This window comes from Cuculus canorus, chromosome 1, assembly GCF_017976375.1.
Source record: "Cuculus canorus isolate bCucCan1 chromosome 1, bCucCan1.pri, whole genome shotgun sequence".
Classification (NCBI taxonomy): Eukaryota; Metazoa; Chordata; class Aves; order Cuculiformes; family Cuculidae; genus Cuculus; species Cuculus canorus.
In genome coordinates this window covers 29,006,228-29,033,574 of record NC_071401.1, presented here as the reverse complement: position 1 = coordinate 29,033,574, position 27,347 = coordinate 29,006,228, and the positions used below count along the sequence as shown (strand labels likewise).

The window sequence follows — 27,347 nt, the reverse complement described above, 5'->3', positions numbered from 1 at the left end:
TTTTGTCCTCCTCATAGAAAGATGAGCAATGCCACTTGTGCCACTGCATTTTCTCCATAACTTTTTCTTATTTCTGTTTATAGTTAAACATTTTCTTCTGATATACAACTGCCACATTAAAAATCAGACTTACATACATGTCAGATGCAAGTTTTCCTTCAAACACATTTTAAACTTGTTGTTTACTTCAAATGAAGAATTGCTACTCTGCCTTAAGTGAAACTGTGGTAAAATAGTAGATGATCACTTCGGATATATTTCTGTCATCATTTCTTGTGACTTCTATGACAAGAGGTGGTGATGAAGAAATAAAGGGAGTCCAAACATTTCAATATCAATTATTACTGCTAGCATTGCCACCTGATTAGGAGAGACTTTGCCCAATACTTACAAGATTCCATGATTATGGGAAAAGCCAAAACATGTTCAGATCTCTATATAAGAATATCAAGTTCAGAACCACTTTAAAAGTGCCACACACAGTACAAAGAAAACTGCTTTTGAAATTTGAAGAACAGTGGCATGTAGAAGTCCTAAATACACAGATGTAAGTCACTTCACATTTTTAAAGATCACTGTTCACCACTGTCTGTAAGAAATTGAGTGTTACAATTTAACTAAGTTCATTCTTTCTGCAATATAAGCCTTAACAGGTAAATTTAATGTGAAATACGCTGAAGTTCAAACACGAATGTTACCTTTGTTATTTAAAAAGTTTTGCAAAATACAGAAGATGTTACTCATGAAACCATATTCCAAAAATGGGACAAACAAGTGTTTCATAGTAATGGCTATATGTGCAAAAGTAATCACTGAGAAGATAGCACACAAATCAAGAGTATTTTGGAGTTCACAGCACTGGACGAGTAGATCATAAGTTGACAACATGGAAAATCTCGGTTTCTCAGCTTGACCTTGTAACAAATAAAGTTGATTGCAGATCTGGTCCTTAAAAAGATGCACCATACTCACCTCTTCCTCCAAGATCAGAATTAATAAATGCCACAGAAAATTCCATGAGAAAATGCATTATTGTAGTACAGCTACTGAAGTGGGTTTTTTTTAAAGAAACAAAACCCTCTAGGTAAGAGCTTATTATCCCTATTTCAAATGTGACACAGAGGTGTAGAAACTACAGTAGTATGCAACAGTTTGAGGTACCCTGCTTAAGAAGACAGGAGCCTGTCAACAGACATAACATTACATAGTATTTCAACTCACATGCCAACTCCTAAGAAGCTGAGCAGCAAGTGTGAACAGCCAGTGCTTCTTAAATCAGACACCTCTGAAGTGAGGAATACAAAAACAATGGCCTGGTAACTTGTTTAGCATCATATAAAAATAAAGGCAGAAAAACATCATGTCCAGTTCCTAGGAATTCTCATTTGACGTAGCCACAAAGAGGTGGTGGTTTCCTCTACTTACAGTCTTTTGTTGCACTGCCTACAGAATTTTCTACCAATTTCTGCAGCACCTATAGCAGCATCAGGTTTCTTGCTCACACAGCTCACACCACAAACACCTTCCTTGGCTCAGCACTAGTCCCTGCCAATCCTATAATCAGATTAAATACTCTATACGATCATGAAGATTGCTTTGTAGTATACTAACACAAGGGGGCAAAAGAAGATTGCAGAATCTTAAAGAAGGAGTTATCTAACTTCTCAGCCTTTTGCTTTGGGAGATTCATGTTCTTTTTACAGTTTTTACAGTTAAGTTATTAGGTTGTGTTTTGGGCTTTCTCCCACCAAAAGAAGCATTTCCCTCTGAATTTCAATTCTCATACTTGTTGAAACATTTTATTTACTTCCACAAAAGGCCACAAACACAATGAGAGAACTGAAGCATCTTTCATGAGAAGAAAGGCTGAGAGAGCTGGGACTCCAGCCAGGAGAAGAAAAGGCTTGCGTCTGTGTATTCTTAAAGATTAGAAATGCCTGCTGATGGGGGTAAGGAAGAGTAAAGATGACATAGCTAGGGTGTTCTCAGTTGTGTCCAGTGACAGGACAGGAGGCAACAGGCACAAAATGAAATGCAGGAAATTGTCTGAATAAGACAGGTTGCAGAGTCTCCATCCTCGAAGATATCTAAAACCCAACTGGACATGGCCCTAAAAGAGCTGCTCTGCCTGAGCTCCTGCTTGGACTAGATGATCTCCAGAGGTGCCTTCCGACCTCAACTTCTTCATTATTTTGTGATTCATTTTCAGGACCAAAATTTCCAAAGTAGCTGAGAGCACTGATAAGGCTGCCCTCTTCTATGTGGAATGCACTGAGGGGCATGAAATTGACAGCAATTTCAGAGGCTGCTGCTTTACAGTCTGCATTCCCTTCCAAATCTCAAGTGGAGAGCACTCTACTGAATGTCAGGAATGATCTAAGGTGTGCAAACCCCTTTCCCCAAGCCTGACTCGTGTTCTCTTTGCCTCAGACCAGTTCCCTTCTGTTCAGTTGCTCCTTCTTCCAATTTCAAGAACCACCCCCAAATCTTTGCCTAAGCTGTCCCAATCTTTCCAATCTTCTGGTTCATCAGACCTGTCCTTCCTGTCAGCACCAGATTTTTAGACATGCTTCTCTCACTAATCATCTTCACTCCTATACAGCTACTTGCCTCAGTTTATTTAGAAGCAGGCCTATCGTTTCATTCCCTTTTATATGAACTAAGCATCTTTTTTCCCCATACAGTTCCTAAGAGTAGCAGAAAATAAGCACCTGAACTGAAAACAGCAAGCCATCCTTTCTTACATCAGGTACAATTCTTAGGACCCCAGACCTGCAGTGCACAGGGAATTCCATTCAGCCATGGGCTATGGCACCCCCAATGCAAGTAAATCTCTGGAAAATACAGTTGCTAATACTATTTAAGGCAACTGTGAACCATGTGAGAAATAGGACATTCTTTTCAAATGTTTAGGAACTTTTCATCACCTCTAACTGTTACAAGCTGCTAGGTTACAAACAAGAGAGCGCAATCTTTCCCCTTCTGCTTCTTCCCACTCCCTGCCATATCCTGCCTTGTACCAGCTACAAGGTGAACCTTGTAACAAGTCTGTTCCACTATTCACAGGAAGGCCTGCACGAGCAACAGTGAAGTAGGTAGGAACAAATGTTTTGGCCACTGGACTTTGTTGAAGTCATGCAAACTGACTGATTTGTTACACACTCTTAAATCTTTCTTACTGGCACTTTAGATCCACAGCTACTCAGAGAAGTCCTGAAGAACAAGCCTAGATACATTAAAGAGATCTACAAGAGCAACAGGATGGAGTGCCATCTGCAAACACCACAGCCTGCAGTCTGCTAGCAAAAAGCAGTGACCTTTAAAGGGAGGGGAATAGTGAAAGAATAATGTCTTTTTCGTCTATAACCCACATAGTCTGGTCAAGCATTTTAAGTTTTGAAATGGCTGAAATGTAAGTGCAGGTCTTTAGTATTAAGCAGTAACAGATAAGCCAATACAAGACAGTACTACTTAAAGAAGCCTCAGTGAGAAAGCTATCAAACTTTGAGTCAGATAGCATATCTTTTTCTGAGTAGTCAAGCTCATTTTGCCACACAGAAGTGTTCACTTTACAAAAAGCTGTAGGCTAATACTGGAGAGCTTTACTACTGAGAACTGCTCAGGTCTGAACTAAATTGGAAGTTTTAGCCATCAGTAACCTCACTGGCTCAAATCTATAGCAGGGATAGACAAGAAAACTGATTTTTACTAGTACATACACCAGGCTGAAACTCTATACAGTAAAATTATGCAGATTTATGAATCATAAGAACTTAAATTCATATTCATCTATGTCATGTTTGTACCTGTGCAGCTGCACCAATAGCAGGCTTGCAAAGCATGAACTCAAAACAAATCCCCACTGCATCCAAGCTTCTTTCTCCTTTGAAAAGATCTATATGACACAAACTTGAAGCTGCGAGCACTTATTTGAAGAAGTCATGTGTATTTTAATGGTAAAATAACAGTGCTAATAAAATGAGATTAGCAAGTGATACTGAGTCATGATAGTGAAGAAAAAATCTTAAAAGGAAACACACTTTCAGATCTTGACTGTATCTAAAATTAGTGACATTTACATAACCATTAGTCTACATTTGACTCACCACACAGTTCTTGCATGCAGCTTTTAAAAGGAAAGGAGCCCAAGGAATTTTCATTCTCACTGCAGTGATTTCAATCATCTCAATGAAAGATTCCCCTGTAAGAAAAACATCTTTGTGGAAGATGAGAAAAAAAAAATTAGTGAATTCAGAGTCAGATACAGTTTAAACTTCTAAGCATAAAATTGATACCTGTCTAAAGACATAGTGATTTCAGAAATTAAGTGTTTAAAAAGTTTTGCTAAATGTTTTAGAAGACACATTTTGCTTTATGTGCACACTTTGCTAAAAACATGACAAAACATTTCCTGGTTCCATTAAGAAAATGCTGTAAAGACGAACACGCAGTTTTACAAGTTTTAATAAAGAAATAATGACACTAAAAGTAACACCATTTTTTGTAACTTTATATTATATAAAAAACCAAATACACTTACCAAAGGATTGTTAGACAGGTGCAGCTCGAGGTGGCTCCTTTAATAAAATCAGCTTTCAAGTAAACCGAAGCATTCAAAGTTACATATAAGTCTATTCTATATTTACTATTAGATATTATGAAGTCCTAAATATTGTTCTTGAATACATGAAAATACAAACAAGACCCAAGGAAATGTTCATAAATAACCAACTCAAATTATACTAGAAACAAGGCATCATGAAATACACAAAACGTGGTTTTCCATGACTCACAAGCAGAAGTGGCAAGCCTTACTTCAGCAGCACAGTTAATACTGGAGATATTTACAGTCTTAACACCAATATTTACGTGCTGCTAAAGTATGACAGACATCAGCATCACAGGATTGCCTAATTTGTGACATTTCTCTTCAGGATGATGAAATCCTTGTATTTTTGAGGCAGCACAATATGGCCTGCACCTTTTCAAAATCCACAAACCATTATGTGCTGCTACGGTATGCCAAGGTGTCTACGACACTTCAGGAGAAATGTTTGCTGAAAGCTGAATGCAGAATTTTCTTGTTAAACATTACTTTTCATGCACTGGCATCAGTTGTATTAATAAACTGCAAAGTGTTTATAAAACATTTGTCCATTGCCAAGCTGACTGCTTATTTACAGTGAAGCTCTAGACTTCATTCTCAACTGTGCATAATACCTTGATGGGACACGAATCAGGAACTTGACAATTGTGTGTCTGATTAGAGAAACTAAGGATTATGCAGATGTTTATTTCAAAACAAAGCAGAAAAGTCTAGGTTATTTTCTGATAAAACTTCCGGTCATCTGGAAACTTCTGATGTTAACAAAGCAACTTTCCCATATAAGAGATTAAGAGCTGATTTCAAAACAAGCTTCTGTCAAGTACTGTATCAGTCCTCAAGATGTTTGTTACCTTTACAGGTTATCCTTTGCCACAGTTTAGGGGCAGATGGGTTTACAAGGCCCCTTAGTCCGTTTCAGGTAATAAAAAAAAAGTATCAAAAACCCCACCAAAAAAAAACCCCAAACCAAACATATTTTTAGCAGGAACAGTAACTTGTCTGCTGTTAGGAGCAGGAGTTCATCTGCCCCAAGCCTAGAACGGACATGCTACTTTACACGAAGATGCCATCCCTGCCAGGTATCTTTTTCTTGTGCTAAAGCATATCAACATTTGTGTACAATAATTTTAATGGTTCCCTAGGTAACATGAAATATGCTTTCTTTAATGTTTTTATACCAAATTATTAAGACAAAAGCTACTTACACAGACTGGACTCAAGCTCTCCATTCCATTGTAATAAGCCTTCCGGTCAGTTCATGATAAAATCGTTTCTGTAAATTAACAAGGCTATCTGTAAGCATAAGAATTGGTAGGCCACAAAGGGGGAAAGATTGGCCAGTTTTGCTTCTCTCCCTTCCCACTTTTGCTCCTACAATAATACATTAGGATGATCTCTGCTAGTAGGGTTTGTAGCTACAGATGTGCCAATTAAAGTCTAAGTTTACAGGTAGCTGCTGCAACACTGAGGTTTTTATATAGCTATCTGGGTAGGCACAAATGCTACTTTAGGAAATGTTTAAAAAGAGCCATTATCATTATACATATATTTTATACATTTTATACATATATTTTTAGCTGTCTAAATCAGACAGCTAAAATAGGCAAGATAGATTATCAAGGCACAACCCACCCACCACCTCAGTGAAGTAAAACCCGAATGCAAAGTCAAAATAAATCTTAAAGATACGGTGTGACTGTTTGTCTCCCTGCTGAAGGAACTGTGCTAGGCATAATCCAAGAAAGGAAGAGGTAAAGAAAAATCTCTACCATATACACATAATAGGAAGGTAAAGATAAAAAGACACAAACAAAAATGCTAGTCAGCAGCAAGAGACTTAAAACTTTTCTGGGAAAATAATATGAAAGATTTTCTCCAGAACGAGAAAATAGTGCTTCTTAGATGTAGATTTACCTTAAGAGATTGAAAAGAAATTATTTAAATAAGACAGCTGCAGCATTTACTACCTTTGGAAGTACATTTCTCATTTGGATGCTCAGGCCAAATTCTTCATTTGTAAACTATGTGTGTTTAACTAGATACTGTTGTTTTGATTGACGAGTTGTTTTTAGCTTCTAGCATCTAGCTCAGGGATGGAGTTTTTTTCTATTGTATACGTAAATCCCTCTAAAATTAAACTACACACACATGAAACGAATACTTGGCAGAACTATTATGTTTCCCACCGTAAGTGTATTAATAAGAGAACTTGCAGGTAATTCCCCCTACCCACCCAAATACTCACATGCATTACAGCATTGTGGTGCTGGTGGATTTTTTTTTTCATTTTGGTGGGATTTTTTTTGTTTGATTTTGGGTCTTTGTGGTCTTTTTTTTTTTTTTTTTTTTTTTTAACTGTATTACCAAAAATGCCTCACATCAAATCAAACAAATAAACAAAAAAATTGAACACCATGACTCTATATTTTCTACATTAGTATTCAAACATATTTTCTCTGTAAGGAGAAGCAGCAACTTTACACATAAAGCTGAAGATAGTGTAAGAGAAGGGTTTGAAAACCAGAAAAAGGATGGAAAGAGGAAGAGTAAGATAAAAAGTGTACTGATAGCTGAGCCAGAAATCTACTGAAATTCAGGAGTATCTGCACAAAGCTCTGTACCTCTATGGTTTGGTCATAAAGCTAATACAGTCATGCTATAAAAAGCACTTCTCCTACCTCTGTCCTGGTGTCTTAAGATGATGGTATGTATGAGAAAGACAGACAGACAGGAGAGATCTTGATAAAAGCTGGGAATCGTGTATGTAGGCAACTCCACCAGATCCACCCCCAAGCCCCTGCAAACAGGGGCTCTAATGAGGCCAATGGAAGAAGGAAGGATTCTGAAGACAGAGAACTGGAGTTCCATAGAGGAAGGCACTCTATATGCACACAGAAGTCAGGAATGTTGCTAGAAAAAGCAATTAAACTGTTAAACAGAAGAAAAAAAGGGTGTCTGTGTTTGTGTGATTGGGTTGTTCCCAATCAAGAAAGGCGCATTTCCTTGATTTCAGTATTTCTTAGTTGACTTATCAAAACTCAAACTTAATATAAAATACTACGTTAAATTTTTACTGCTTTATGGTTGAGTTTATGACAACACCAAGCCCATTTGAATCTCTTTCTGACCCCATGACAAACAACTACTACCGTAACTACTAATAAACTGCTTAAATTCTAAGTAACATACTGCATCCACATAGCCACTAGCCAGCAATCCAACAGTTCTGTGATTTGCACATCAAAGCCTTTCTATTAAATACTGTATAGTCTCAGATGCCCAAGAACACGACATGAGATTAAACATTTACATTGTGTCTTTTGCTTATACAACAAAAGAACCATCTTGATATTTCCTGGCCAAAACACCTTTCCCACTGAGCGTGTTATACACCACTTGCACACAATCATACTCCATTGCTTGTTATTTACTTATTAATGCAAAGAACACAGATCCACTACGAAAGCAAGGCTAGTGCTTCATTGTTCACTGCAACCCTTGCCCAACTTTATTTCAGTTCAAAATTAGAAATCTGAAGGTGAAATACACTGAAAGACTCTTAGTGTTCCACATCAAAAATATTAAGTTATCTGTCCACTAGCCTTACTCTTCCCCACAGCACAGACATCATAAAGCACATCTCCTGTACCTCAGTTTTCCAAGTTCAGTTTCTTAAGTTAAACTAGAAACGAGACAGGGTTTCCACTCAGAATGAAGTGCCATAGTTCCGAGAAGAGTGTCTTGTTATGTGTGTTCCATGAAAACAGCAGTCACTTACTCATATGGCAGACAAGACATTTTGCAGTGATAGCTTTTTTGACAACTACTGGCAAGTTTGCAAAGCTCTTCTCTCAGAGGTCATAGTTCAGTGACACTCACACACCATTCAATATTAATAAACTCTTGCTTCAACTATTGCTTCAAATATACATATATACACACACACACACACACACACACACACAAAAGTCATCTGGGCAAAGATAGAATCTCACTTCACTTCAGAAATATAAACACTTCTATTCTCAAGCATCAAAACTGTAAGATCTAAAAGCATATGTAGCTGTGCGTTGATAAAACAGTTTGCTTCCTCCCCTTCCCCCACCAGTTTAAACAATAGTAGTTTCACTTTATTTTTGTCATATGCTTACTCAACACTAATATTTATACTGCAAACACACTAGAATTTATAACCCTTGCTCATTCTTAAAACTTTAATATTTAGAAGTAAATGCAAGTTTAATACTCTTTGACTTCTGCCTGCTGACTGCTTTTATTAAGGATCTCTCTTCACCCCTAATTTTTAATATCAGCAAGCTTTAGAGTGGTAGGCATGTATTTAAAAAAAAATAGTCAATTGAAATATTGAAATATTTCAAACTATTTTTAGAGGTATCAGTGTGCATTGTTATTATTTGGTCCAGGTACAACCTATGATACTCAGTTAATTCACTCAACTTAATTGAAGCTACTTTGTGGTTATAGAGGAAAAAGAAAAAGAGAAAAACTGTACACTTCAATTGCTATTCTCCTGAAGTAAGATTTTGAACTCATATTTAAGACTGCAGTTCTAAAAAAAAAAAAAATCTGTCTCTAACCTAGCAATTCTGTGCTAGGGCTGTTGTGAGTTTGTCTTTTATTTTTTTAAATAAATTATTATGATCCAGCAATATATTGGCCCCATTTGCCTCAGAAAGCAGCAGTCATTCAAGATGAGGCTTATAAGCACCCTCCATGTATAAAAGATCTTTCTATACCTTCTAGCAAGCAGTTGCATATTTCTACTATCCGTTTGTATTAAAAAGTCACAATTAATGCTTTGGATAGCTTTCTGAACACAAAGATGAATATTTGAACAGAGAGAACTTGCACCGATGTGGAGTTTAGGTTGTAAATCACGGGTAAGGTCAAGCACACAAACTTCAACAAAAAAGGGATCGTCTGTTAACTATTTCCTGATCAAGTCAACTATTGTCCCCATATAACATAGCAAAAGACTGGGGGAACTACAGAAGTTGTCTGCAATATAAAATATTAATAATGAAAGCTAAGCAGATATCTGCTGATTACCAAAATCTACTGTTACTAAATCTGGAGATTCTATATCATGTGTCCAGCCATCTCTCCGAAGATCATGAACAAACATATTTAGACTAGCTGAAGAACCACTGCATAAGATAAATGTAAAGTTACAAAGCCAATTAAAAATAAAAACCAGGAAGCAAAACATTAAGAAATTCAGGAATATAAAAAGCTGGAAATTTGGAAGTACATTTATGATCTATTAGCATAAAATTCAGTTTTACGTCCTTTTAACTTCATCACAGCACTCCATTCAGTGCTTAAACCAGTTTGACTCATATATGTTTGCATGATGTACACTTTTAGTTTTTTTGGTTTGGGTTGTTCCTTTGTTTTTGTTGTTTTCCCATTGCAGCCGTGAAAACAAACCAAAGTGAAGACAATTACTTGGTATTGCAATACTAACAATTCTATCAGAGCAATGAACAGCAACCAAAATGCAGTGGATTTATGTCAAAGGCAAGCAAAGGCAGTCAGTTTTGACTCAAGCAAGTACAGGATAGCAGTTCTTATAGCTAGCTAAAAAAAAGCTTAACTAAGGGAAGCTGACATAGCACACATATTACCAATGTATATTTTACTATATTACCAGTATATTTTAGTATCAACTCTAGCTTAAAAATAAAGCCAAATAAGACTAACTCCTCCCACCTGTTTTCCCAGCTTCCGAAGAGTGTTTTGTCAGATGCTGATGCATTAACTAGACTGCTATATGAAATACTTTACAGGGAACTTGTAAAGTGTAACAGGCTCTGGGATTCTAACAGAATTTGTGGAAGCTGTATTTCTGAAAAGCTTTTCAGATCCCTCGATTGCACTGGTATAGCTTGTACACATTTAAAAGTGTCATCCCTGCACCTTTGGCATGCACAAGAAATCTGTGTGAACACTTTCAATCTGTACTGGCATTCTTTCTGCTTGAAAGGACACAGACAAAATTAAGAAAAATGAAGAAGCTATTTTATAAGTTCTACAAAGTAAGTTTCATATTTCATCATAGTGGTCATCAAAACATTCCTTTCTCCATGATTTGATTGCAAAAAAATATTAATAGTCTAGTGGATCTACCAAAAAGAAAGCCAGGTCTGTCTTAAGACAATTTAAGTTTCTATATCAGTATTTTAAAAAAATTTTGTAACATCTTTTCAGATAACAACAAAAATCAAGATTTTTTTTTTTTCCCCAAGTTCTCCAGTAAACATATCCTCAGATTATCAACACTATTGCCTTTAGAACAAATTATCCTATGATTATAGTTCAAGTTGATAGAAGCAAAATTATATAGAATTGTTGCTGGTAATAGAACAATGCTTCTCCAAATTGCAATACCCATAACAACACAAAGTAGTCATAGAATGGAAAGTTATTAAGATAAGGAAACAGGTTCTCCTCTCAAATACACTAGATTCTTAAAAAAAAAAAATTTCAAAACAGCAGCTATTTGTTTTCTATTCTTTTCACTCACTTCTAGCTTTCTTAAGAATGATAATAAAAAGTAGTTTTATTAAATTCTCAGAAGACTTGCTCATTTAGCCCAGGAAGCAGTCACAGGCCTAGAGTAAAATTTTGTGTCCTCCTAAGCTGGCACTCGGTCTTTAATGAAAGAAAGGCTCACAGGCATTGCCGTTTAAATCTTCTAACTCTATAACATTCAGCAAAGCATTTCTCCTCCTCAACAGAATACTTAATACTCAAGTAGCATCTTGCAGGAACCCTGGTGGTCTGTGCACAGGATCGGTTTCCAAAGCACTGCTGGGGAAGTGGAAAACACATTAGTCAGTATTAACCAGAATGTCTTCCTACTTTCCATCTTATCTGAAATTGGTAAATAACAATAAATCATGACAGCAATATATATATATATAATAATATATATAAAAAACTGGCCTGATATGTAAATAATACCACCTGCAGCACACAAATCCACCAATGTTAAATTTTGTTACATCTCAGCTTTACACAGACCTATGATGCCTAAAGACAAAAACCAGGCCCATAGCTCAGAATACAACCTCACTTGTAAAGGGCTAAATTTGCTTCATGTCTGCTTCCAAACATTTAGGGTCAGAGTGACAATGCTATAAAATAAGGGTCAAAGCTCAAAAAAAGGGAAGGCCACAGAACAAAGAGCTTTTCGTGTCCTGAAAGAAGGTGCTTCTTGTGAGCCTGCCGTCTGGCTCAGACAGTACATTTATCTTTCTCTTGACATCATCCCTATATGATTTCTGTAAAATGCCAGACAACAATATGACTTACGAAAGGTGAGACTGAACTGTTAGAAAAAAAATGTACTCAAGTGTGAAGGGAATCCACCCGTTAACAGCAGAGGAACACCTCCTAGTAATAGCTGTAACCTCTCCAATCTTGAGCTGTATTTCTAAAACTTCATTATTTAACTGGTCACTTCAGCAGAAGTTTCAAGTGTTCTTACCACCTTTGGGGTCCTAGTCGTATTATCTACTTAGATTACTGTTTATTCAATGGTAGCTGAGGAAATTTGCAGAAGCAGCAACTCAGAAGGCTGTTTTAACCTTCTCCCCAGCCCTCTGTGAAATACTCCTAGAAGAGAGATCCCATTTAACACACAGATGTACATACTCCTTTTCAAAAACATTTATAGGTTGGTTCCACACTTCCCCATCAGTGAGACCCACAACTCACAGAACTGAGCTAACACAAAATAAAATTGTGCCTTCTAAGGCTGACAGATTGCCAAGGAGTGAAATTCATTTTTCAAGCTAGAAAATGAACTTCACTTCGGATATGCCTTTTCAAAACAACAATAATTTTGCCAAATGAAAGGAAGTTTATCCACTGGGGAGGGAGAGGGAAGAAAAAAAGATAAGGATGCTGGGTGCCTTTTATGGCTTTATATTAAGCTAGATTTTCAATATTTCACTAACAAGCTTAAAGTAAAACCCTGCTGAATTAACTAGAAGTTAATATATTAAGAAAAAGATTTATAATCCAATACCTGAAGAACACTAGTAGGAAAAAAAAAAAAAAATCAAAATTGTACTCAGCCCAATGAAACTGTCTAGTAAATATCCACAAAACAAAGAAGACGGCTCTCTGAACAGCTAGCATTTGACTTTTTTTAAAATAAAAAGCTAGCTGACAGTACGTTCTTTGAGCAAATATCAGTACTGCAAGAATTGTCTCCATCATAATCCAAATCTATATGAGAGAACAGGAATTATTGCTAAGTTGTGCATTACCTTTTTTAGCAGGTCTAAAGCATGACATTTTGCAAATCACATCTTCTTTCAAGTAATTATTTTCCCTTAAAGTTACTGTATTTAATTTTTTTTTCAGTCCTAACTTAAAAGCTGGAACTGGAAATTCAGGTATGTGGAATTAGGTCAAAAAAAATATAGAAAACTTACCTTTCGACTGTGGAGATCTACAACGTTTGAGTTTCAGTGCCAGCAAAACAGAAGTTTCATGTTCTTAAAAGGAAACAGATTCCTTTGCTTTTACTTTGCATAAAGTCATAATAAGTCTGATTCCTATTTTAAACATTAAGTGTAGTATTTAAGAACGTTGGTTTTTTCTTCCTTAAAAATTAATAGTAAAAAAATTTCTTATGATAGGAAAAGGCTAATGTAACATATGAAAGGCCTACTCCAATCATCCTACACTTTCTGAAGGAAATGATTACTCCTCATCTCTCAAAAAGCACTGGTGCGAGTGTACTGATCTTCCTTGTGGTGAATAGCAGCCCACAAGTTAAGGAACTGATGCAAACTGGCAGATTTCCCCTTCTAATTCTGAGTCATATGCGTCATCTTTTTGTCAAAAGCTGGGGAGAGAAGGAAAAAAAAAAAAAAAAAAAAAAGAGTCTCTCTTCCAGCCTGCCACATGAAACCACCTGCTTAAAGACAGAACAGACTAATATTGCAATATTGGTCTGCACATTGCTGGTACTTACACGTTTGCTCTTGCATTGTTCAAATAAAAAAAATTCTTAATGTTAACTTAACAACATAACTTCTCTCTGCTTTAGGGCCACAAATTAAGCTGGTAAAAGGAAAGAAAAAAAAAAAGAGGATTTATACCGGCATGAAAATGCTTGTTCTTAAGTTGATAGTGTCTTACTTGTGATAGTGTCTTACTTGCAAAAGACTATGGATTCAGTTCCTTAAAAGCTTACATGGATGCTTGGTTTAGCACTTGAGTATTCAACTAGATTCAGTACAAATATGCACATTCCCAAAATCAAGAGTTCATGTGTGTGATTAAGACCTCTTTATCACTGCATATGAATATAAACTAATTCTTCAACACTCTTCCCTTCCCAACAGACCCCAAGCCCCAGAGAATCTAACAATTTCAGTGGGTTAAATTCCACACGTTTCAGATTTGTTTGTTTTTTTTTTTTTTTGGTGCATTTTGCAAATTAAGAAGTGAGAAAACTTATTTTCTTCATTCATACATGCATCAAGATCAGTCATCGCTGGGCTATACACTGTGTGATAACACAAGCCCTCTTCCAAAGGCTCCAGCACTGACTAAGGTTGGACACGTCACTGCCAGCAGATTACATATATTCAAATTGCACTGGAGTGGTTGATGAGACCTGCAGGAAACTGGTATAACTGTTTACTATAACAATGCATGTAGTGTTTCTACTGATTTGTGGCACTGCTAGATTGACTGTTAAAACAAGGGTAGATTTGACTTTCATAGTAAGTTGTGCAAAAAGAATGCAAATATAACACTACTTAAAAAACTGGTACAGAGTGTTGGAATGGTCATGACATTTTAACCTTTGACTGCCATTTTTATAAGATAAGTACACCTAAAATACATGTACAGATATAAAATTAGATTGAGAGATAGGTAGAAGCACAAGCATAAAATGCCCTTGTGTTGAGATCTGTACTGTGGCACAAGCATTTACATGGCTGGATGCATACATTTCAATATAATGAGAGAATTTGCATTGCTAAAATCAGAATTCTTGAGTGCTTTTCAAGAACCATGACATCGTCATTTGCATTACAGGTTATTACTTACAAGCATTCAGGATGTTCTGTAAAGCTATAACGAACATTCTAACTCTGAAAACTGTAATTTATTATGTAATGCACTTCTATATAAATTGTTTAAATTGTGCACAATATACACAGATGATTTCTCCTCCTCAGTTAAATACTAAATATAGCAGCTGAATGCTCATCTCACTTCAACTAATTTTTTTTTTCATTTTGTAAATATTTTTCTCAATAAATTTGTGGACACAAAGTATCTGTCTGATGTCTTACCCTGCTCTGGTGGGGTTGGTTTTTTAAAACTGAAATTAATTATTTATATAATCTTATTAATTGCCATAATTTTGCAGTACTTTGTAAGACATTTGTAACAATATATTTTACTCACCATATATTCCATTTTCCTTGATACTTAACAAGAAACATTTAAGTTTCAGTACAATGTTACCTCATCTCCCAAACCCCAGCACCTTTCAGACAAAGGTTCAGTGTAGCACATCGGGGCAAATTAGAAACAACCCAACCCACCACTGAATAAGTTATGCCTTTTTAACAGCAGCAAGAGTGAGTGAGGTAAGCCATTATGGAAGATGTGTTTTAACTTCTAATTCAGCAAAGAACAAGAACTGGCTTAACTTCCTCCTCATTCAGTAGAGTACTCAAGGATAATAAAAGTGAGTTAGATAAATAAAGATAAATAATTTAGGAGGGCAATCACAAAACCCAGCTTCTGCTGGGGGAGACCCTGGGAAAGTCTCTGTAGGTTCCTTTCTGGATACGGGGCCAGAGGCACCCGTAACTGCTCTGGGGTGAGCTGCTGCTTTGAATTGCCCTCTAGTGTCAGCCTTCATGAATTCCCACCTCAATGACAAATTCTGTTCAGACTTTTACACAATGAAAAAGTGGGTCAGCAACGAGTTATATTAATTTAAAAATAAAACAAACAAAAAAATGAACAGGATTTTGAATGATCATTTTCAGGTCAGAAGACAGCAAAGTTGACAAATTAAGTATCACACAACAAAAATGCAAGAAGAAATCTGTATATCTAAACAGCAAAAAAAGGACAATGAGTTTAAGAGATAACTTATAAGCACTCTTGTATTTTATATTTCCATTACTTTCTTGCGCAGTTTCACAACAATATCAGTTCCTGAAACAAACACTCAGTATTCACACCCAAACTCACTGTAATTACAGTGACACAGTTGGGATCAAAAAAATTGAAGAGCTGCTGGTGTAAAAATGGAATACAGTCTAGCAGTACTAATTCCCTGGAAGGAATTATTCTCTCACTGATAATGCAAGAGTCTCCTAGTTACACTCTAAACCTGGATGCAAAACAGACACCATGGAAATGAAGATCCAGATTTTAAACTTGGTAATTCCAGAGAGAAAAGTGCAAGTATTTTCCTGTGAGTTCATTCAAACCATATTTTATCTACTCTTGAATTCATTAGAGAGGCCATGAATTTAGGAGTTAAAGAAGTATGGAGAACAAATTAGTAACACTCGCATATCACACGGGCTATGGATTTCCACATATATAGCGTTAAAGAATAGCACATGACCCTCTGTTTAAAACAAAACTCTGGTCATACAGAACTACAGTCCCTAACTAATACTCACTCTGCTGAGAACTGAAACACATTGTTAGGTGATAAAACAGATAAAGAAAAACGCACATTTGACTGCTGCTTGTATAACTCCTGTGCTTGACATGAAAACCATCATTCTCCCTTCTCCTGAGAAGCTGAAAAAAGTCTTTTAGTTGTGGGGAGTGCGAGTACAGGGTAATCAGTACATAGCCATTCCTTCTGATATGGAGTATTTTTGCCTGTGCAAGTTACTGACAGAAGTGAGACATCATCAGAGAGCTCTGTTCTGCAACAGACTTTTGAATATATATTTTGATTTAGAGATAGCCTTTCCCAGAAGAGCCATTACAACACTTCACAACAGATGGAGAATCCTACTATTTCTTGGTCTTGACTAAAATATGGACTAGCTTGTAACAGGAGGAAGCAAAGTGTTTTCAGAATTACTGAAGCTAAAACACACTTAGATTGCAGTATCTATCCGTTCTACCAAGAGAAAATTTTGCTACACAAGAACACAGAAATTCTAAAGTAAATCTTTTATCAGATTCACTGGATCCAATGGGAGTCCTGTCTGAATCTAAACATGACTTATATTATTCTATATCTTTTTTGAAGTAGGAAATTATCAGTCACAGTAGGCAAGTTCATACACATTTGATATTACAATAATTTCAAAATGTTTATGTTAACTTTCATATTAATTCTTAAATTTATTTCCTTGGGAGGGGGGAAGAGGGAACATTTAAAAAAAAAGCAATAAAAAAAATCACTCTTCATACTAACTAAGAAGTGGATGGATAAAATAACGAAAATCATTGGTCAGAAGGCTTAAAAAACCTAACAAAAACCCACAAACAAGAAAACCCACAGGACACTCACAGGAAGTAAAAAGCAAACTCTTAAAATTTAGTGGGTTAATGGAGAGGTGTAAATATTTTAGAGATACATGCACATGGCTAAGATTTTTAGGTACTGCACAAACTAAAAAAATATATATTGCCGATTTCTTGCTTTGACTAGATTACCTTTGTAGTGCATTTTGCAAAAAAGCACTAATTTTCTCAAAATATTGCTGCAAAAATTCAGCATAATCTAACAGAAAACTTTTTTCTCTGAAAAAAAGTCCTCCCCCCAACAAATTTACCAAAAAAATTTACTGTGAACATCCATGTATTTAAATTAAAAATTAAAGGTAGAAACAGTGGTTTATTCAAACTACTCCATCAGCAGCTGCAACTTCATGCATGTTCTTTTTCATGTTAGCATGCAAACAGCAGCCTAAACCAAGGGGAATTAAGAAGCCATCAATACAGTAGGTGAACATTTAAGAACTCTGACTACATTTTGCATCTCCTCCACAGCTTTAATGTATGGGTTTACATAAATGCCTACTTACGTTTATGTATTTGTTTATTTCAATAAAAAATTAAAAATAATAAAAAATGGGCAGCACCTTACTGTCATATATGTGCATTTCAGTGAGAAGAATAAGTATTTAAATATCACAATTAGCATCTCTTAACTATTTTTCCTAAAAGAAAATTGTACTTAATTTGGTTTTTTATCCTGTTGCCTTGCAAGAACATTTTATCAACAGAGAAGGAAAAACAAAGTGCATCAGTCTTAAACCCATCCTAGGTACATGCTGCATTAAATGTCTAACCTAATAATAAAAGTTAATGTCTATTTAAATCTACCAGTATATAAATATCTATTTTAAAAATAATGTTAGGACTGGTTCTAGTTTACACTAAAAAAATCCAGAAAATTCAGTTGTTTTAGATTTCAAAACTTAAAACAGCCATGCCTGAGTTATGACAGGGTTTCAAGCAATGGCTGATTTTACATGTGTTGTAATTATGAGACATGGGCTGCATTTATATCTACACCTCTCTTTCAGGAATATTATTTAAGTTGCCTTTGAAAAGCAAGAGAAGCCCTTAAAGAAAGCATGGAGGAGTTGACAAAGTAATCTGCAGCAGTCCTTTTGGATAAGCAGTAAGCATGTACTGTCAGCTTTCAAGCTATGATCCAGTCAGCTGGGTCTGTAGAGCCTCAAGTGCAGACCCATAGCACAAACAGCAGAAGTGGCCACAAAAAGTTACACACCAGGAGCACTTCAGAAAAACAGCCTGTACATTTTTATCTTTTCAGCCTCATTACAATTAGATATTGCAAAACAGTTTACAAAGTCAAGCGTTCACTTTGCAATAGCCACACCAACAATTTTTAAGGGGCCAGCACTGCAACCCTTATTTCAGGCTCAACTTCCAACAAAATAAATAGTAGTTTTGCTAATAAGAACTGCAGTAGCAGAGGCCAGGAGTAAGGAAATAAAACAAACACACCCCACAACTCTTTTGAAAGTTTCACCTACAATTTGGGTGATGAAACAGCTGTGCTGACTGCTAAATACAAAACAGTTCTAGAAAATAAAATTAATATGGGCCAAAATTAAGCATAATAATGTTCTAGAGCCAACGACCACTTAGAAAGTAGATTCCAATGATAACTGACAACTGCAGCACTCCTGAAAGATATTTGAGCTTCTAAATGTGCAAGGCTCATTTACTGCAAAACTCTTCTCTTTGGACTTCATAAAAGTTACTTATATTGGTCTTAAAATTCAAAGTACTTCAGTATCTTTTATTCATTAAAGGAAGTAAAGTTTGCATCTAATGACAACATGATACTGCAAATCCTTAGCCATGGCAGTGAGTCACTAGGACTACTTGTGTACTCAAAAGTTTACAGGATTAGGCCCTAAAATGTGAAATTCCTTTGATTTACAATTGCGAACCAGAAACAATATTTTTTTGCTGAATAAGAATCTACGAGAAATACTCTGAACTTGTCTCAGACCAAGGAACACTCCATCAAACTTTCACCTTTTAAATATGTCACAAGGGAGCCTTAGATACCTTTGCCTTGCAATATGATCCTGATTTTCATTAACAAGAACATAATTGCTTTTGTACAGGAAAGAAAAAGAATGGACAAATTCAAAGAAGTGTTCTGTGAAATCCTGATATTGCTAAGAGAACTAGAAGAAAAAAGGAAAAAAAAAAGAAAACAAAACCAAACAGAAATGCAGTACATTTAGAGCAGAGTTTCTGGACAGACTGTGAAATATTTATTTATTTGGGAGCATAATAGGCATGTTACTGGCACAGCATTAATAAAAATACTTTCACTGTGATTTTTAATCACAGAAAGAAAGAAAAGATTAAAATGTAAAGAATGAGTTACTCACTAATCAAACTGCAAAGCTTATACGAAGTTATGTTTCACTTCCTATCCTTTCTGCATTCAAAGTTTTGTTTCTCAACTGACAATTTTCCATAGGAGGTCTTATCTACGTTAAAATCATAGTATCATATAAAAAAAACCATATTCATAACATGTCTCCCTCAAATACTTCTACAACAGGAGCTATATTACTGGTAAAAGCCAGCAATTCTTCAGTCACACTAGCCATCAGTTACAACAATGAGGAAATACGAAATTTACACCTCACTGTATTTGCTTGGTATAAATTAGCAGTCACTGGGATAATCTAAAATTTTGCGTTTTTTAAAACTTCTCTTATTTTATGGTACAATTACTTCCTATCAAAAAAAAGCGTTCTTGAAGACAGACAGATTTGATTAAGGATAAAAACCGGATTCCAGCTGAAAGCTGGAATTGCTAAAGTCATGACATGTTCATAAAATTTGTTGTACTGTGATATATTTTGCTGAAGATAAAGTCTTACAGTTTTTACTACTCCATTTAGTATTTTAACAAATTTACTCAATCCAAGAACGGTTACTATTTTAATGTCAATTGTTTATGTAAATGGTTAGTTAAGATTATTCATATACAAGTAGATAGGTTACAATTACTGTGAATGGATTTCTCGGTTTCAGCCGAATTAGTACTTCCAGTGCAAAGCAGGACTTGCAATATGAGTGTAGCATAGTCCATATTTACTACTCTTCAATGTTCACTGTTTAACTATATATAATACCCACTTACCAACAAATAGGTAAAATAAGTAACATCTGACTATTCTGGTACAGGTGGAGGGCTCTGAAAGCTACTTTTTCACTGTTTTCTGCTTCTTTGCTTGTCAGGTAGCTTTATTAGTAGTTTATTAATGCTTCTAACACCAAATTTTGTACAGTGCATTGAAATGCACTCAGTGAGCTCTCTATTCTATTCTTTAACACAACCTTCCAACCAAAAAAAAAAAGTTATTTAAAAATAAAAAGTATATAATATAATCTATACTTCATTTCTGGATTAGCAACATTTTGGTTGGAGTAATTCCCAAGACAAGAATATGAGAACAAAACTACATGAAGAATTTATATAATTCCAATGATCCATGCTGTTGCAAACTCAGCTTTTTATACATGTTTCTGGTCACTTCATTTCCTTCTGAGCACAGTTCGTGTGAATACTTCTACTTATTTTTTTATAATTTTACAGGAGGAGTGTAAAGAAGAATTATTTTAGCAAACAGAAAAACCTTGAACAAACCCAGCAGAACCAGCCTGTTTTGAATAACCCAAATAAGTTACACTACTGTATACATTTTTAAAAATAAAGAACATAAGTAATAAGGGAAATGCTAATACATAAATATACCATGCTTATGCTCCATCAACCTTCCAGAGAGAGTTTTTCAACCACAGGAGTAAGCCGTTCCCCAAAATCAGCTCTCTATTGAAAGGTTGAAACCTGCAATAAAAATGTCATGTATTATAACATATTTCCAACACCCACAGTTTCATGGTTGATCCCCAAACATAGATGTAGGTCATCGGCTTGACCCTCACATTGTCTATGTTACAGGAAATCCTAATTTTAAAAATACTTTTTTTTTTTTTTAACCAAACTGACTTGATTAGGAACACCTGTGATATGCCCCTTTATTATCAGAAGCCTCCTGAAACAAATCAGATTAGCATGTTTCTGCTTTCATTCTTCCCACAGTATTTTAAGATGAAAGTAAGAGGAAGAAAAAAAAAGGGGGGGAGGGGGAGGTGTTCTCCCCCTCCCAATCTCTCTCTCTGCCATCAAACACGCAGGTAAGCATAAACCACTCAATGGATGCGAGATTACTACTGTTGCATTTCCTAAAATATGCTATTGACTGTTAAGTACTTAACTTCTAGTGTTTTCCTTTAAGGAGTTTTAATTTTTTTTGCTCTTCAAGAAAGTACCATCATTGCCTTTATTAAAATGTAAACTACAAATATTAGCCACTTTAAAACTTATAATGGAAATGTTACAGTCATACAACACACAGAGAAGAAATAAAATTTTAGAACTTAAAAAACCAAACAGCACACCCACTCCCCCCCCACCAAAAAAAAAACAGCCCTGAGAGTAATCAGCCATGATCAGGTAAGAACAAAGTATAACTTGACAGAGGTAGTAACTACAGCAAATATCTACTGGAGGAAGCAATGCACTCACACAGCCAAATTCTTAAATTTATTTTTACTTTACTTTGACTTTTGCACTGTAGATATAGTGACAAGACACATCCTATACCTAATAAATGAGTAGCAGATGCCCAGACCAGGTCACCTGCTTTCAAATATTTCCATAAATTCATTCTTTATTCTTTAAGTGTAACCCAGAAAACACTAAAATCCCCTCACAGCTCTGGAACCATAATAAGCACCTCGCTTTAACAAGAAAAAGGAATTTGGTTTTATTTTCATGTATTCCACACATCTTCTATTTCACCTTCTCAAAAAAAGTTCCTTTTCTTAAACCAGAAACACAAAAGTTCTCAATATAAGTAAGGGAGGGCGGATTTTCAGAAGATTTAACATACTTGAGAGATAATACTGGAAATGGACTAACATAAAACCATTTAAAATGAAAATACAAACTTAAGCCTTAGTCGATGTGTAATTATCTTTTTCTCAGACCAAACCTTCAAGTGAATTTTAGTTCTTGCTAAAGAAATTACTTAGTTGCCACTAGATTCAATGTTGAAAAGTTTATTAACAATATATTTACTGTGGATACACTCATTGCAGCGTCTGAAAACAAAATAAATAGGAACACTCCCCCCCCCCGTGACTATTTCTAACAGTGGTTTCCTTTAGACATTAATAACGATCACTAAAAGTCACTGCTATTTTCCAGTTTTGAGCAATGTAACAATATTATCCTCAGTTTTAGGAGACATCTTGGGGAAACTTTCAACAAAATGAAAGCTAAATGTACATAATTTACATTTTCTGCTGTTGTATGTATACGGTAATAAATGTGTCTGTGTCAGATCATCCTTATACACCAGCAACTCTTTATTACTGAGATACGGAAAAGTCTTTAGATTTATATAAAGTTATAAAACTTCATGTTCTCTGAAAAGAGAACCTTCTTTTTTTTTGATGATACACTAAAATATTATTAGATGCAAATTTCAAAGTTAAAAGTTGTCAAACAAGTGCTAGCTGCACTAGAGCTCAAGTTCTGCCACCCTCCCCTAATCTTCAGGCAAGCCTGCTGAAGTTCTCACACAAAAACATACGAAGCAGAGATCAGAACTATTCCTCAACTGTGGTACTGTCAACTGCCCAGTGACTAGATACAGCCCCAAGTTCCTTTAGTAGAACTGGAGTGTTATAAAACCTTACAATAAAGGGTTAAAAAAAAAATCAGTACAGATGTTGCCTTACACCCTATTAAACATGGGCATAAATTTTTATACCTAGCTCATTCTAACTATTTCTAAAATTGTCCAGTACCCAAAATTAAGATATTTTTCAATAAAGAAACTCCATTTCAAATCTAACTTATCCAGCTTGTTATGTATTAACACATCAGTAACCCAAAAATTCTACATAACCCCTGGCAATAAAGCAGAAACAAAAATAAAAATGCAAATCAACATTTTCAGTGAGTAAAAAAAAGTTCCTGGAAATCAGTAGCTACACATCTCCACTCTGTCTGATGTCCTCTTCGTATTTGTGGGGCATATTAATTTTTCCCTATCTTTAAAATACATGACTAGTTCTGTTAAAAAAATAGATGTCTGTCAGAAGTCACAGAGGCACAGCTCACACATATGTTAAAAAAAAAAAATTAAACAAAAAAAATTAAAAAAAATTAAAAAAAATCTGGGGTGCACATCTGTTGGTGTATATGAAGTTATTTTTAGTTTTAAAAACTTTATCATAAAAATATTTTCCCGTTTGTACACAACAGCCCACAATTTCATTCCCTATTTCTTTCACAGACAGACAGAACTCCGTCCGAGATGCGCTCCACCTTTGACAGTTTGTAATGAATGTAAATTACTGGAATGACTTGCACTGGGCCTTTGGGTGTGGGTGGATGACTGCATCTGCAGAACAGAATAACCTGCAGCACATTCATAGAATACAGTGATAAGATGCTCAGTTGTCCCTTTTATATTCAGTAGTTAATCGCTTCCCTATGCGAGTAAGAAAATCTAGTAAGTTCCTGTAAAAGCAAAGCTAACTGTTACAGGACTATTCCTTATGCTGGTAGCTATGTCAAAGTGCTACAGAAAAGCGCTGCTACACCTGTTTGGATGGCTATGGACATTCAAGATGGACGAGATGTTCACCTTCCCTACAGTGCTCACAAGCAGGGTGTACACAAACAGGTAGTGTGCATGCCAGTCCAGCTGCACTTCACTTCAGAATCTGACTTATAGGGATGATTAAGGAAATAAAGACTACTATTTAGCAGCAAAATTCTTTCCATAGCACTGTATTTTGGATGGAATAGTAAGAAGTTCGGAATTCCAGAAGTTAGCAGAAAAACCCAAACAACCCAACAGAAAAAGAACCCCATGTCACCTTTTCATATGTATAGTCCGACTTTGAAATGTTACTGCAATCAGCTTCCTGAACAATACTGTCCTGAACATGGAGTCACATAGATATACAGTCACACTTTCAAATTACTGTCATTTCAGAAAATTAAAACCTCCAGAGTCACGCCACACTTCAGCAGATTTATATCTATAAAATGAAAGAAAGAGAACCTTTTGGAAACTGCCCGTACAACTGAGTGGGCTTAAAAAACAAACAAACAAAAAAAGCGCTAGCTGAAGCTTATTTGGATGTTTTTCTTAAGAATCAAGATAAAGGATTAGACTTAAAAGAAATACATTAAAAAATAATAATAATAATAATAATAATAAAAATATGATGCTACATGGTAGCCCTAAGCAATATTCTATTAAGCACCGAACTTTAACTTTCACTTATCAATACAAAATAAATATTTGTGTTTAGATCTTTAAATTCTTTAAGTTCATTTGACAATTCCTCCAAATGTAACTTTTCCAGGGCCAAGTAATACCAGTTAATGTTTGACATTTTAACTAAGGAGAAAAATGCAAGCAGTTCAACAAAGGTCTATTTAAGCTACATGATTTTTTTCCCCAAAATATCTCAAAATAAGGAGTACAACAAATATAAGAAAGAAAAACCTACTTAACATACACTATACATTGATATTTGATTGCTTACTGCTTTCATTTTGGCCACACCCACCTTTATGTAACTGTAAAAAATAGGAATGGTGCAGCTGAGAAATAAAAAAGCTGAAAAGAACAGTTGTTTTATGTAATTAAATATGTGCTAACCACAGACTTCAATTAAAATTAAAAATAGGTATAAACTGCATGCTATTGAGCATGACTATCAAATAGTGGGAAAAAAGCACACGCACCTGTACAATACTGAATTATAGGGTTTTTTTGTAACTTAGCATTGAGTCAGGACAGTTATTTCCTTGAAAGTGAAAGTCAGTGTCTGTGTGCACTTCCATTGCTAAATACTGTAAATCTGTTCAAATCCTGACATTTCAAAGCATACATAGCTACAATGAAACAGCTTTGTGCACATTCCCATACTAACTGTTAGAAACGGTCCTGACAAGAATCTGAAAGTAATGATGCAAATCTAAAGAAATAAGTGCTAAATTTCCATAGACCCTTAGTAGCATCACAATTTCAGAGACTAAGATGAATTTTCTAGCTATAGGAGCATAAGGGTATAAATCGTGGAGGCAAACGAAGCAGCTATTCCCAGGAAAAAAAGGACTGCAAAAGCATAATTTGCGTACTGGATTAAAAGGATCCAGGGAAACTAAGGTTTCGAGGCAGAAAACCCTCCTTGAACTATTGTATTTCTGCGTTGCACAGAAAATACCTCGAATCACAATCCAGTTGCCATGCTGGAGACGCTAAGTTTTGCATTTCACTTTAAGACTGCACGCTCTCAGCCATGTACACAGAAATCTTTTGTACAGCACTTCTGCACCCCAACTCTTCTCTACGTCCCTCCTACGTTCTCCGGTTAACTCGTTATTTTCAGTGGCAAGGGTGCAGAGAGCAGGGCGGCCCGTCCTGACTCGGAAAGCGGCAGAGGGGGATGGAAGGCAGGAGGGGAAAGAAGCGGGGAGAGACTGTGACCCGGGCCAACCTCCCGGCTCCAGCCCCACGTCCCCGCGGGCAGCCTGGGGGGCAGCAGCCGGGCCGGGAGCCTTCGCTGCGCATCCTGCGCGCTCGGGAAAATAAGCCATAATGCCTTCCTGCCTCCGAAAAAAAAAAAAAATTATAATAAAACCAAAATAATAATAATAAAAAGAAAAAGCCGCACGGCCGAAAGCGGAGAGGGAAGTAGGAATAAAAAGTAGAAATGGTAGCCGGGAAGGAGCCCGCTGGCTGCCAGCTCTTCCCGCGCTGTTTTAGAGCCGCAAGGCGTTATCCCAGAGCCACAAAAATAAAAAAAAAAAAAGCTGCGGCGTTTTGCGTGTCTGGGTGTGCGCGACTCGAGGAGGCGAGCCCGGCGGCGAGGGGGTTAATCGCGGTGGCGGAGCGTCGGGCGCGGTGTCACCGATAGCGCTCCGAGAGCCACCGCCAAACGACATAGAAACAGGCACCAAAAAATAGCTTAAGCCAATGACAAATAGCGACCCGGGCGACAGAGACGGAGAATTTCGTAGGCGGAGAAGAGGAGGTGAATGGCCAGCGCCGATCGAGGCGTTCGGCTGCGCTGCCCGCGGGGAGGGAATTTACTCGGGTTTTGGGGTGCGTGGGAGGAGAGGAAAAACACCTACAAATAGCTGGCACGATTCGAACGGCCTCGGATTATGCCTGCCCCCCCCAGTCAGGAAGGAAACTCGCGTTCGAACGCTAAAAGAGGGGGGAAAACAACCCTGTGCAAGAGGGGATGAACAGCGCTTGGTTCCTCGGTTAATTCCGAAGGGATGATGAATGCCAGAGGGAGCGGAGCCGGCACCCGGGTTTCTGCTAAAGGTGGCTCCGGTACCGCGACACGGGAAATCGGTGAGAGGTGGAGAAAGCGCTTAAACGGAGAAGTTAATCTGCTAAAGCGGAAAGGGAAGAAACGGAGGAGAAAAGCGAAGGTTGTCCTGTTATTTAGGGGAGTGGGAGGGGAAGAGAAAGAGCGAAGGGGCATTAATCCGGGTTACGAAAACACGGGGAGAGAGGAAGAAGGAGGAGGCGGGGGGGTGGGGGGGGGAAGAGAAAGGGAGATGTGATGGGAGCGGGGAAATATCCGAGTCCCGAGCGCTGACCCGGGATTTCCACGGCGAAGGCGGGAGGGATAGAAGGAAGGGACGGATGGAAAGAAGGGAGAGATAAGCGGGAGGCGCAAAGGAGCGGGGAGGGGGAAGGGAACCCGAGCACAGCCCGTCTTGTCACGGCACGGGGCGCGACCCCCGCCCCGGGGTTACCAGCGGGAGAGGCGGCCGCTCCCACCGCCGAGGCTGCGGGAACCGAGTGACAAATCCCCGGGAGCCTCCCGCCCGCCCGGTCCCCCGGCGGCTGCTCCGGCGGCCGCGGGGCGCAGCTCGTCCCCGTTCTCCCAACGGGGGGCTCCCCCCGCGTCAGCCCAGTTCCCTCCCTCCTCCTCCGACTCTTACCGCCCGTGCCGGCCGCGGCTCCCGCTCCGCATCGCGGGGATGGAGTGGCAGAGAGGGAAGAGGGAGGCGAGTTTCGGCGGCGCGGCTCCCCCGCGGCAGCGATGCGATCGGGCATCACTCGAAAATGGC

At 37.1% G+C, this 27,347-nt stretch overlaps 1 long non-coding RNA gene across 2 annotated transcripts; it reads right to left on the bottom strand.

Annotated features, from left to right (window-relative positions):
• Positions 1-777: 777 nt before the first annotated feature.
• LOC128851666 (uncharacterized) lies at positions 778-27,347 on the bottom strand. 2 transcript variants are annotated; one of them, XR_008449090.1, is made up of 3 exons: positions 27,219-27,347; positions 5,812-5,879; positions 778-4,216 (listed from the first exon to the last, which is right to left on the bottom strand). It is a non-coding gene; the product is annotated as an uncharacterized LOC128851666 (long non-coding RNA). The 2 variants fall into 2 exon arrangements; XR_008449093.1 differs by lacking the exons at positions 5,812-5,879; positions 27,219-27,347 and adding an exon at positions 4,541-4,796.